Below are 13,514 nucleotides of genomic sequence, written 5' to 3'. Positions count from 1 at the left end.
CGAATCAACTGCATAGATCATATGTGCTGGATAAATGCTAAGCAGAAAGCTATAGGAAGGACAAACATGCATATTCTGCTTAGAATACATTAAAAAGACGTGTTAGAGGACCAGTCTGTCTGGGGAAGGGCATGGAAAGAAGGAAGGTAATAAAGCAATAATCTCAGACGCAGCTCTGGAATCACCCAAAGTCTGCAGCGGTGTGTGGGGATTTCAAAGAGCACATTTAGAAAACTTGTTAGGAATTAAGAGAGCAGGGTCAATAAAGTTAAACTCTATCAATAATCACTCTTTAATATGTAGAAGGATCTTCCACCACAGTGCCCAAGGGCTACCCCTGAACTTAGAACTGAACTTTTCAAATTTAAAAAGACCCATTTATTACAGCGAGTCATTTAAGAAAATCTTATTATGAAAAAAGGCCTAAAAATAGACCTTTTTTTAACACTCAGGGCTGACACACAGCTTCCTTCCTACCCTTCTATGCTGAGAACGTCTATGGACCAAGTTTTGCAAGACAAATATTTAATGAGAAGTTTTAAAGTCATTAGCTTGGCCATAGCAGCATCTCATGTGACTGTAGGAATTTAGGAGACCAGAGAGGCCACCCGGGGAGCCACCAGAGTATCAGAACACCGGGCCCAGCTCTGTGCTCGCCTCTGCAAAGGTCTCTGAGGCCATCACCCATGGGAGGGTTGGGGAAGGAGAACAAACCAGCTTCTCCCACACCTGGTTACCTTCACGCCCCTGAAGAATCCCGGCCATGCCTGCAGTGCACCGTGGTGTGCTGGAAGGGGATTTTTACCTCATGCTGAGCAAACTGGTGCCCGTGCAGAGGCAGCACAGGGCTTCCTGCCGCTCAGTCGAGCATCCACCACCACACAACGCTTCAGCACCGCTGCCTGAGGTCACCGTGGGCCAAGGGGACGCGCCAGCTCCCCAGCACTGCCTTGGGGAGCTCTAATGCGGGGTGACACCACAGCTGTCCCCACGGCTCTCACCCTGACAGGCACTTCTGAACATCCCCACAGCCCCAGAGGCTCAGCCACAGGCATTAGCGATATCTTGGCACACGGTCTTCAGGAGAAGGGTTGCAAAATTCATTGTAAGCATATATTTTACTTGAGTATTTACATAAGATGTGTTCAAATTTAAATAGTCCTCCACTTTCTCTTCTATAAATCAAAATATTGTGGTAGTATGGGATGCTATTAATGCTAGATTACTACAGATACCAACTGCCTGAGACAACAGCCACTTGGAATATTTCACTCCCGGTGAAAATATCTAAGGTGAAGGCTGGGAGCTGTGTGCAACATGACATCTATGTCTAAATAACAAGTAATCTAAATAACAAGTAATTTTTTTTAAGAGTACTGTCTAAATCATGGATGTTTTTCAGAGGGCTATCTAGGCCCTAGAACTCGATCTTGCTCTTTTGTTCCGGTATGTTACCAGAAAAAAGAAAATGCCCAGAAGTACTTGCCAAATGTGGTTCTTAAAAAGGTCCTTCACATCCTTCAGAACAATGACTCTAGCAACTTAACTGAGATTACTGTTATGATTAAGCATACCGAGATCCTGCTCCGCTGTTAACTCATTCAGTTTATGCAGCAACATGGTAAAGCAAATGAATCCACCACAGTTCATACTTGCAGCAGATTTAGCTTTTGGGTGTCACATATGAAGATACGCACTCAATTTCAAAAATTTCAGCTTTAAGTTAACTTCTGATTTCCAGTCAGAACACCCCACAAAGATGTACTTTATCACCCCTCATACCAGAGTTTTGCTGCTGTTTTATAAAACTCAGTCCTAAAGGCACTTGCCACTGAAGTCCTGACTTGATGAGGCGTGAGATCATATGCACGTGCGTGAGATGGCAACCAAGACCACTCTCTTCAGCAGGAAATTTTGTTTCAGCACAATTTGAGGATTTTGCTGACAAATCTCTACCGTGTCTTCTACAGGTGCATGCCCGTGAGAGCCAAAACACATCAGCACCATCTGGACTAACTGAATGCACTTGGGAACTGCTGGAGTACCCTGAGGGCTCTCCTGGGCAGGTAGAGAAAATCCCAGAGCACAGGAAATCAAGGAAACACGCACGTGTTTCTGCCTGGGAAACATTACAGGTTTATGACAAACCCAGTGAGCGCTACTCACGAACTTTTTGGGGTAGTGGGTGTTCACAAGTGCTGAAGAATCCAGCGTCAAAAATGTCGAATGTTTAATCCTGCATCCCTTCTTCATTCTGCTTACTTATGCTTTCTAAAACTCAGTGAAATCAGTTCCAGTTTGAGGGGTACTAAGACTAAACATGCTTTATTCTGAGTACAAGCTCTGCAGCTGTAAATGATTTATATTAATAATGGGAAAAATCTGTCATGTATAAACCATATACACAAACAGTAACAACCACTTAAATTTGTTAATCCGAGAATTTCTTTTCTCTGATTCTGTTTCATAAACAAAATACTTTTTTCACCAGGCATTATCCATTATGTTCATCCCTGGTGTAGTTACAAGGCAAAAAATGTGGATTATTGATGAAATAGATCATAATGGCTCTTTCCAAGCCATTATCATTTATCATTTAAATGTGTATTCAATGAGCTTTAATCTGCAAATTTGTCACGATTGGGAGACATTACAATTTAACAGATTCATTGTGTTTGCTTTATTCTTTTTTAATACGATGCATGGTGTGTGTTCTGTAGACTACATGTAAAGTAATTTCACTTATCAGAATGGACTTTTTGAAAAGTCACTACAGATGAACAACAGCTGTTTATTAAAGCCTTCAGTCTTTAAAAACCAACAATGCTGAAACACCATATTGTTATACTAATAAATGAGTCCTGCAAAACCTTCATAACCAGGCATATTGACTTTGCTTCTGAAAAGTCTCAGTCTCCCATTACTTCTAAGACCAGCACCATGACCAGTCATGTCTGGGATTTCAACTATATACATTTTCTCCGGTCCCCTAAATAGGTACTTTTTCTAGTTGTTGGGACAAAGCAAAATGAAAGAATGCTCTCTCACTGATATTAATCAGTCTGAGCTGTGTACCACATATTATCAAGGATCCAAGCAATACCAGTCCTTGTTTGTTTGGTTGGTTGATTTTTTAATTCAAGGGAATCAATAATAATAAGAATGGTATGCAACACTTCGGCTAAAGCAAAATAGCACTGAAAGTTCTGCCTTTTTGAGAAGGAAGGTGATATTGGATTTTTAGGTCTGTTTGCATAGCTGCACAGTTTACAAAACTACAAAAATGTCAGCAATTGGCAATACATGAGCTTTTACCAGTTTTTGGCCATGGCAGATTAATTCCATATCCAGTTTGTATATAATTCAATTAACACCTTTTCCTACTCAAGTTTTGCAGTTTCCTGAACAAAATCCCTCTGAGACTGAGCTGCGCTCTAGCTGAGCAAACTCCCCTTGTAGTCACCAGAAACACTCCAGTTTGCTTTGAGAGAAGACATGATGGGCAAATGCAGAAAAGCTCATCAACCCAGAATTCAGATCATCCTCTGGTTGTGATCTCCCTTTCCTTCTTGACATCATCCACAAACGCCACATGGTGGGAAGGCTCCCGAGCCAGACACAAGGCAAGACGCCAACAAGAGAACAGAATGGTTCATTCCGTTCCGTTTTACCTCGTGCCTTTTTATTTTGCTCTGCACAGGTTTGGGGTGCACGTGCACATGTGATTGACAGCTTTGACAAGATGAGGTGGAAACTGTGGCCCCCAAAAGGGCCAGAAGACACTGTGTGCTCCTGCCTGGGTGAACAGCCCTGCTCGCCAAGCCACCGCAGAGCTCGGAGGCTCCGTGTGCCCCAGGAGGGGGGTTCCAACCACCCCCGAGGCCATGCCTGCGGGCTGCTAAAAGCAATGACAGTGCTGAAGGCTTTTCTCGTTATCCATCGCAATACTGTCATTGCACAAAAAGCCAGCGGAGAGCTGCAGTAGGACTGAGTGACACTGCTGCACTTTGCCCAGGCGAGGTGCACGTGGGCACCTCATGCCCCCCTTAAGCATTGTTTGCCCCATGCTCATATATTAATGAATTATTTGCAGACTTTTCTGGAGACAGCCTTAAACACAAATATTACCAAGCATTAAAAGATATGCATCTAAAAATAAAAAAGGAATCTTCTATTGGGCTTAACACAAAATGATCTCACATAAAAGGAAGTATTTTTTAACAGCACATATCTACTTTATGGCTCTGGTCTCTTAACTTACTGCTTATGAGTTAGGGAAACAGCCCCTTGGTGGATTACTTTTCATAGTTTGCTCAGTAATGTGTTTACAAAGCCATTGTTACAACTAGATGCTTATATATTTTGATATACAGCATGCACTACAACAGTACATCTTCAGAGATTTCACACTTACTTTAAAAACCTATTCAAATGTTCCTTTACCATCCCTCCCAGCAAAACACAAGTTTATTGCCAGATACTCCAGGGCTCTATAGTCCAGTCTGACAGTAATTAAGGCAAAATTAGTGGTGCTTTGCAGGAAATGGTAACAGTGGCAAGTGCACAACAGGACGGGCCAAATTCATCTCTGCCAGTAACTCCTCTGAAATAACTAACTTACTCTAAGAATTAATTTAACACTTGAAATTTCAAATAATGGCCTCTATTTTTAACTGTCTGACACTACCGAAGCACGTAACTCGGAGCCTAAGAAACATTAAGTAGATTTTATTCTCTTTTGTTGCAAAACTGCTCGTCTACTCATCCACTTTCTGCCGTGTATCAAGTCAATAATTAACTCCAGAAATCAGCGTTTTATTAAGATGATACAATGCATTATTTCAACGCAACCTGCACTTGCTTAATGCTTACCTGCCCTTGATAATGCACAGTATTAGTGACAGACATTATTTCTAAATGATGCAGTGAATGACACAAAACACATTGTCCAAAATTTTGTATTTGTGAACATCTGCAATATTTCCTCTATCCTATAATTCTACAATACACCAATACACAACAAATCCAATACTTCGGTAGTACAGTCTGAAGAAAACTAAAGCCAGTATTTTTCTGTGCACACCTTCTACTTAAACTCCAAACATGGTTTTAGGATTTTGCAGTGAGTTTGGACACCAGGCTCTAACAAAACTATCTCTTCCAAAAATTTAATGCCATCTACCTGCAGTTGCTAAACTTTGTTTTAGCTATATATACAACCTACAAAGCAATCTGGTTCTGCTGCAGTTATCTAGCTGTACAGAGCATCTAATCCAATTCAGCAGTATCTATTTGTCCATTAAGAAACCTCCTTTCTCTGATATGTAAAACCTATATATTTTTATGATTTTTTGGTGAAGAAGACAGCAATCCCTACAGAGACTTTAAAGAAGACGGGATGGTGGCTGTTAGGAGGCAGCATCCCTCTGTGTAATGTGTGGGTTGTTTCTGGTCCTTCCTCAGCTTGGGAAGGGGAGCAGGGTCCTCAGAGCATTCTCAGGACACTCGGGCATTTGAGAAAACTACAAGTTAAGATGAGGTGGTGTTGCAACCCGATCTTCAGGCTTATTTGGTTTTGGGATGAAAGGGATTCCTGAATAAAGTGGAAATACTTTATGTGACACTCAGCACCTTGTCCCTTCAGGTTACAACTGCATTCTGCTCTCCAGGGGGAAAAAACCAATTTAACCTCCTTTAACAGTGAAGGACTTGCACTATTATCTCCCTCTGAATGTTACATTGATTAGATTGGAAAATGAGTAACTTCTATCACCCTTGATCTGAAATAGCACTATCCAGCTTATGTTTATCCCTTTACATCTACGGAACAGATAATTGCATGGATCCTGGGAGTAAGACACGACACTGATGTCTCTTTTGATCCCTGGTGTCAAGTTAAAGGAGAAAAAAATCGGAAGTTAACCTGCGATTTAACATGGGCCACTGTTTGGCTCCTGCTGCCAGTCTGGTGGTGGTTTAGAACTCTGTGAGTGCACGTCCGGCTCCCTCCTCACCACGCAGGTTCACTTGCTGCCATCTCTAATATCGGAGCCTGTGCTAGATTTGCAGCACGTGCTTTACTTCAAACGACAACAGATTTTTGCCTAAAAAAAACCCCAACACCTTCCTCCCCCCGCCCCCCATTTCTCTTGATTTATTTATTTTTTTTTAAGTACAGAGAAAGGCAGATTATTTCAATTAAGAGCTTGTCACTGCCAATTGTAAGCAACCTTTCCTCAGTTCAGTGCAGCAGTTGCAGTTTTAAGTTTCTCCCTGCTTCTGTCAGGATCTAATTTTCAAGGCCCTGTTGCCATGGCAGCAAGTTGGAATTTTAATCCAGTACTAAAGGTCAAGACAGGTCACCAGTTTCAGTTCCTCTTCAATCTCCCCATAAAGAGCCACAAAAAGAAACTGAGATAAAGGTTTGACCTAACAAAAAATTCTAGTCTAGCACACAGCCAGACTTGAAGCTATATGATTTGTATAGGCTTTCAAATTTGTCTGGAACTATTGAAATTCATCCTAAATGCAATATGGGCAGCACTGATTTGCATTCTCTCGCTCTGCAGAAAAGCACATAGATGTCCTTAAAATACAGTTACGTGCATGTAACTTAACAGGAATACCCAAAAAGCAAATACTTCATTAGAGTCTAACGGGTAAATAGCTGTGAAAGCAATCCCCTCATTACTGGAGATATTCACAATTTTTGCAGACTCCAATAAGCCTGACAGCTGCCTTTAAGTCTTTCTTGTCAATATGAGATAGATGAGTCAACATCTTTCTTTCAAATCCTGTAAAGATCATTTTGTGAAGCATTTTGACTAAACAAGACTTTCCAGTAAGGGACAATTTCCTGAAACCTAGTCTACCTTCAGATTTTGTTTACTATTTTGAAGGATAAAAAGCTCCTGTGGAAATTAGGAAATAACTTTTTATTTGCCAATTTTCTAGGCCCCCTCCTATGCTTTCCATTGATTTTAATTAAACAATTGGTTTGCACCTACTTTTGCACCTACTGTAGTGAGGCTACAGACAATTCCTTCCTCCTCCAGGGCTACATCATGTTTTTGGGAAGCTATATAGCATTAGGAAAGTCTCAAAATGTACTCTTCCAAGATGCATGGATACCAGTCAGGAAAGCAGCAATTCATCCAGGAATTTGGAACTGTAATTAGCCCAGCATTCGGGAATATCTTCCTTTTTCACCATTTGGAAGATCTACTTGTAAGGTAAAGCTATTCTGAATCTGTGGCTCCAAGAGCTATCCAAGACAGAGGCTAATGCAGTGAGCATGGTCTGGCCCCATGGGGTGTAGAGAGAACTTCACTTCATAAAAAATAAGCCCTCTGGCCAAAAAATTAGTAGGCTTTGGAGCCCTGCTGAGCCCTCAGCCCAAAGGATAGTGGTAGCAATATAAGTTCCGCTGGATGAAGAGTGTAAAGCTGAGAAAAATGTGATGGATTATTGGGGCTGTCAGAGGGATTCAGAGGAAAGATGCAAAGGATTAAGTTGTGATATTAGGAAAAGTGGCTGTTAGTCTTACCTAGGATATTTAGGACACAAATTGAGAGTTTCAAGCCCACTCTGGTATTATGAATGCCAAGCTTCCCAGCAAACGCCATTCCTCTTTCAGGCTTATCACCCATTTCCGATCAGGGTGCAGATGAATCTGGGTGACAATTTTCTGAGTTTGTCTCAGGCTACTAAAGTCGCAAAGCCAGTAAAGATATGACAGGAAGAGTGAAAGGGGCTAGAGCAAAGAGCATCAGGAAGAAAAAGCCAGAAATGGCTTAGCTCTGAACCTGAAAGTTACTGACAGGTCAGAGTTAAGACAACAGGGAGCAGGGTGAGGTCCAAATTCTGATGGCCAGAAAGCCAAGCATGGACTTAATTTATATGCAAGTTTGTTTATTGCCAAACATGGAGCACATAAAACAAATGGGTGGGAGAAGTACTGAGTGTGGTGGCTCCCTCTGCTCTATCCTGACTGACATTTTCAGGTTTACTGAGTACATTTGTTTTTCAAAATGAATGTTGAAGTTGCACTGAAGTTCGGAAGTGATTCCATCCCACAGAAATGTAAATTGGAAAGTTGGTTTGAGACTGGCCTTAAGCCACGAAGGCACAAAATATGCTGCAGGCCGTGGAAAAACTCTTTAACTGCAGGGAAACCTGTGGCAGATTTGCAGTCTAATTGGTTTCCAAAATGGGAACTGATATGCAGTGGTCAGGGAAATACATCCTGAATCCAAACACGTTAATGTGTGTCTTCTACCTGTCTTTATTAATACTGACACTTCACTGGTCACAGTCCAGTGGTTGCGTACAGTTGGCAGTGACGTAGTAGCACATCCTACTTGAGAACAAAGTATTTCAATTACCACTTGTTACTTAGGGCAGATGAATGTTGAATTTTTAATGGGGGGTTATACAGTATCAGAGGAAATTCAAAAGGTTCAGTGCTCACTTGAGTTGCAATCAGCAATGCTGGCAAGAATTCAGTTGGTGAGCTTGTTTCAGGCATTCTCGAAGGCAGTAATTATGTATGTCTCTGATAGTTAAGAAAAATTATTCAACATTGATCAGCAAAACATAAGAGAATTAATTTAGTTCTCTTCCCACAATCTTTTAAACTGATTTATAAACATGTCAGGAGAAAGATATCATGGAAAAGAATGTGTTAGGAAATAACTTTATTTTGACAGGGAGGTTAAATGGTATGTGATCCAGCTGAATAATGAAAACAAATTAAAAGTCTAATTTAGAAATTATTTTGAATAATGGGCTTATCTTCAAGGATACAGGGCTTTTAATTATGACACTGGATTTTAACGTATTTCACAGAAGTCAAAGTATTTTGCAAGTTTACTTCTGTAGGCAACTGCCCATAGGAAATGCTCATATGTTTTAGTCCCAATTTCTTAGTATATTGCTTAAAAGGAAAAGCCTACGGCAGTGAGGAACAAAACGATACGATCTCGACTATCTGCTCCAAATCCAAGAACTCATGAAGCAACAGGATGCAAAGCAAACTTCTGACTAACAAAACAGAACAGTAAATATGAAAGATGAAAGACATCTTATCAAAACAGACCCTTTTATTTTCATTTGCTATTTGTCCCTTTAACAGGGTGCACCGGAGCTCTCTAAAGATTAATGGAGTTGCAATTACACGCCGCTGCTGTTTCACTTATCATAATTTGTACACGGCAGTGTAAGTCCCTTGTATTCATGACTTTCCCAGTTTACCCAGAGGGAATATCTTTGGAACTTCTTACTTCTAACAAACAGGCAGTACTTAGTCTCATGATTAAAGCTTGCCACACTCGCTAAGTGAAAATGAACGTATGCTACAAAAGAAAGCAGGCTATCAACACTGTGGAATCAACTGATGCTCTTCGGTTTTAATATAATTTATTAAAAACTGTAATTAGAAATACTAAAATTTCAACTTCTTCGGTGTGTTACACCTGTGACTGGAACTCAGATATAGAGTTGGATACATAAATAGAAATATTCTTCCTATTCCAGCTGGAGATCAATTTTGTATTTTAGGTTCATGTGATTGAACTGGAAATGACGCATCAGCATTGAATGGATCTTAGGTTTTTCAAACTGATTCCTTTCGATGTTAAGAATTCATCAACGCATCTTGATTTGAGCGTTCTGAACAACATTACTTGTGGCATTACCCAATACACAATCCTTGGCGTAAAATCCTCTTGATGTCTGATTACTCTTCATAAGGACCTCATGCTGATTCATTTCAAACTGTGAATTACCTTTAATTCATAGCTTGAACATGCTGCCAAATTTCGTTTTCCATGCTCCCAGGTGGCTGTCCCTGACACAGTGGAGAACTTCCAAAAAGCCATTAGATACTTAGGAAAAGTAGTTAGATGTCATGAAGCACATTTCCATTTTCAAATAGGCTTCTATCAAGTATTATGATAATCTCTGGGATTAGAAAAGCATTGGTATTTACTGAAATGTTTTTAGAACCGTGAAGGAAAATCCTGGCCCAAGTGAAACCAGTGGTGAGTCCCCTTTGAAAAATCCTTACTGAAAGATCACACAAAGGGTGTCAGCTGCTTGTTTGGTTGTTGAGCCCACTGTATCTAGCTGTTCTGTAGCCCCTGCACAGATTGTGCATCATTAAGTATGATGGATAACAAAAACTCTATAAAGATCAAATAAGCTGGTTTTGTCTGCTCCATAAAAATTTGCTGCTCTAAGTTTTTAATGGTTTCCGGTAGTTCACCAAGCCCACAAGAAGGGCCTTTTAATACTGTATTAATACAGTAAGTATAGGAAGTAATTTTATGACAAGGAAAGAATACCATTATGATTACATTCTTCTTTTTAGCTAGGCTTTTATGGAAACTACTCAAGACTACTCTGCAGTGCGATTTCGAAACACAGGATGTGCTTGATTAAAAGCGTTCTGGGTAGTTTCCAAGTGGACAGAGGCCAAACGCTGACAACCAAAACAGAACAAAAGGACTGGGTGTTTGAGGATGACACACTTGCAATGGCAATTATATAACAGAAACCGAAGTGGAGAGCTGAGTTTGTACCCTCAGATTCATGGAAGCTGACAGAAAATCCTTCTCATACAATTGGTTGTACCTTATCTGTTCCTGCTCACTATGCTTCATAATAAACTAATCGGAGCAGAGAGGCTGAAATCTGACTGTACAACACCCAATGGAGATTAACAGTGAATTTGACATTAAGGGAAGCCAAGGGCCATAGTTTTATATAGCCTGATTTCAGCTACAAAAATTCAACAGTGTACACACACGTGTGCACATCAGTGTTCAAAATTTCATTTTCAAGATTTTTGAGTAGAAATTTGAATCAGAGGTTCATTACATGTACTCATGTACAACATAGGTGCAGAATTTAGACACAATCCCAACTACGCTATCTTCTATTTTACCTGCTACAAAGCACCAGGGATTTGGTTTCTCCAGCACATGGATGTAATAAAGTACATTGAAATAGTATAAAAAGGATGAAACTTGTATTTCAGAAAGCTTTACTTAGACAACAAGTCATGTATCTTGCATCCATCTACAATGTCATTGATCAATTAATCCACCTTGCAGTATGTTGTCTCTATTTGGCCCCCTAAAAGCACACATCTGAAAATTAATCTTGCAAAGATTGTGCATCCCTTGGTCTGATCCTCCATGATGCCAATGCTTCTGCATCTGAATTCTGTAATGACGTGCAGGGAGCTTGGCTGCTGGAGGATACAGCATCATGAAGGTAAAGTATCTTTGTTCTGCATGCATCCCTCAGCTGGTTGTGCTCTAAACCCAGTCAAGCAAGCACATTACTACCAATTCCTATGGATTTTTAACAAAGTCAACAGAATCTATAAGACTATCAGTAGGACCAATGTAAATGGAAAATACAAATTAAGTTTCAATTGAATGGCATGTAAACTTAGAAAAGTTGGGAAATATCTAGAAATATGTGGAGTCACCATCCCTGGATGTGTTTAAAAGGTGTTTAGATGAGGTTCTTAGGGACATGGTTTAGTGCTAGAGTTAGGTTAGGTTATGGTTGGACTCGATGATCCTGAGGGTCTCTTCCAACTGAAATGATTCTATGATCCTATGATTCTATCTCCAGGTTAAAAGGTCTCTAACAAATCATACAGATGAACGAACCCAAATCCAATCACATTTGATCAAACTGAAATAGAGATAACAGATCCCATTGACAAAATATATTGGGAATTTGTGAGGGATACAATTTTGAAGTCAGTAATATCAAGCTGTGTGGTTGACTGGAGCGGCAAATGTCACTGGGGATAAGCTGGACTCTAATTTCACTCATACACCTTGAAACTGTCCAATGTTAGAAAACAGAATCCTCCTAAGTACAACTGCAATCTGATAAATACTGTATTATTAAAATACACAATGACTGCAGGAGCTGTCAATCTATTCTGGTTTTATTTGGATCACACTATCCAGCTCTGCCTGATACCATTACGTCTTTCTGCCCCACTCTCTGCTTTAATTTCATTATCTCATCAAGTACTCTAATTCCCAGTGAAAGTGGTGGTAACTGCACATGCAGATCTAAAGAAACAAATTGGCCTTGTAATACCAAGTCTCACATTGGACTGCCTTCTAACCTCCCAAAGCCCTATGGAAATCCTTAGAAGCTGCCTTAACAATTTTTCTGCAGTAAAAGAGAAAAAGTGATAGTAATGGGTTAGCTGATCTTCATTTGGAAGCTAAAAATAAAAGTAGCTTTATTGCAGCTCTGATCTCTCATGTGTAAAATCTATCACCTACCGTAAGAAGGCAGTTCATTGCAGCAGAAATCTGATTGATAGTACTAGAACTTTAGATCAAGCAGCAGAACAGAGAGCAACTGGTTCATAAAATATACTCAGTGTCTTCAGGTTTTATATCAGGCTTCCTATAGAGAGCTTTGGTCCCATTAAATGCACTATATACCACTGAGCTCTGAAGCACTGTTCTTTTGAAATTCAGCTTATAACTATAAACCATGATTGACAAGTCTATTACTGTTGGTTACAAACTATTGAAATATTGTATTTTATGGTATACTCACTAAAATATTTTTCACAGTGGAATCCAAATACACTTGCTTAAGGAGAAAAATCATTTTAAGATTAAATAGTATTTTATTTTATGGAATGTGCTTGATTCTAGGTTTGGATCACTCTGATGTTCTGAAACATAAATGTACCTATTCTGTCACCAACAAGACTGGGTCTAGTTGGTTGGATTCTTTTTTAAAAAAAGCCCTTACTGGAAATCAAATAGCAAAGGGCAAAAATTGATTTGTTTTTAAGTTTCATAAATAACTGCTATTCACGTAAATCAATCTCTTTATCGTTAGCATTCCTATGCAATTCTCATTTAATCTGTGGAAAAAACATGTCATTTTAAAATTGAATTAGTCATTTAACCATAATTTTGTAAAGTTTACTCAAGAATCTTTATTTCAATACATACTTCCGTGACTTGAATTCATGAATAAAGAACTGGGCCTTCAGAGCCTGGTGAGTACATCAAAGGATTTGGCACCCACATCTAGTCTAGCCCTGCCACTCTTATATAGTCACAGACAAATCACTGAACTCCAACAAGTCCTTTCCTGTACACAAACTTACACTAAGAATCAATATATTTAAATCCAAGTTGAAAACCTATTGTAGGTGCCTCCACATTGATTTTTCTTCCCCTATAGGGATTTACTTAAAATCACATCCTTAGTAGATTAAGGGCAACCTCTAGAATAATTTTGAAGTAATTTTAAATGAAGATATTGTATTTACGCAAATGCCACTTAAGCCAGTGCATTTCTGTATTCAGTGGTTTAAAACACTTGAAAGAATAGCAGCTCTGAATTGAAATCAGACCTGCACATTTTCATAACTATAAAATCAACAACCTGCTTTTCAAAATTATTATTTAATTCCTGTTTGAAAATTACTTTGAGATACTGGGGTATAAGTA

The 13,514-nt window shown here is 39.5% G+C and overlaps 1 protein-coding gene across 6 annotated transcripts in view; it reads right to left on the bottom strand.

Annotated features, from left to right (window-relative positions):
- AFF2 (ALF transcription elongation factor 2) overlaps positions 1-13,514 on the bottom strand; it is a 333,925-nt gene that overhangs the window by 116,236 nt on the left and 204,175 nt on the right. The gene's annotated exons all lie outside the window — the stretch shown is intronic.

Source organism: Columba livia, chromosome 12 (genome assembly GCF_036013475.1).
Source record: "Columba livia isolate bColLiv1 breed racing homer chromosome 12, bColLiv1.pat.W.v2, whole genome shotgun sequence".
NCBI classification, from domain to species: domain Eukaryota; kingdom Metazoa; phylum Chordata; class Aves; order Columbiformes; family Columbidae; genus Columba; species Columba livia.
Note: the sequence above shows the minus strand (reverse complement) of the source record. Positions and strands in the feature narration are given on the sequence as shown.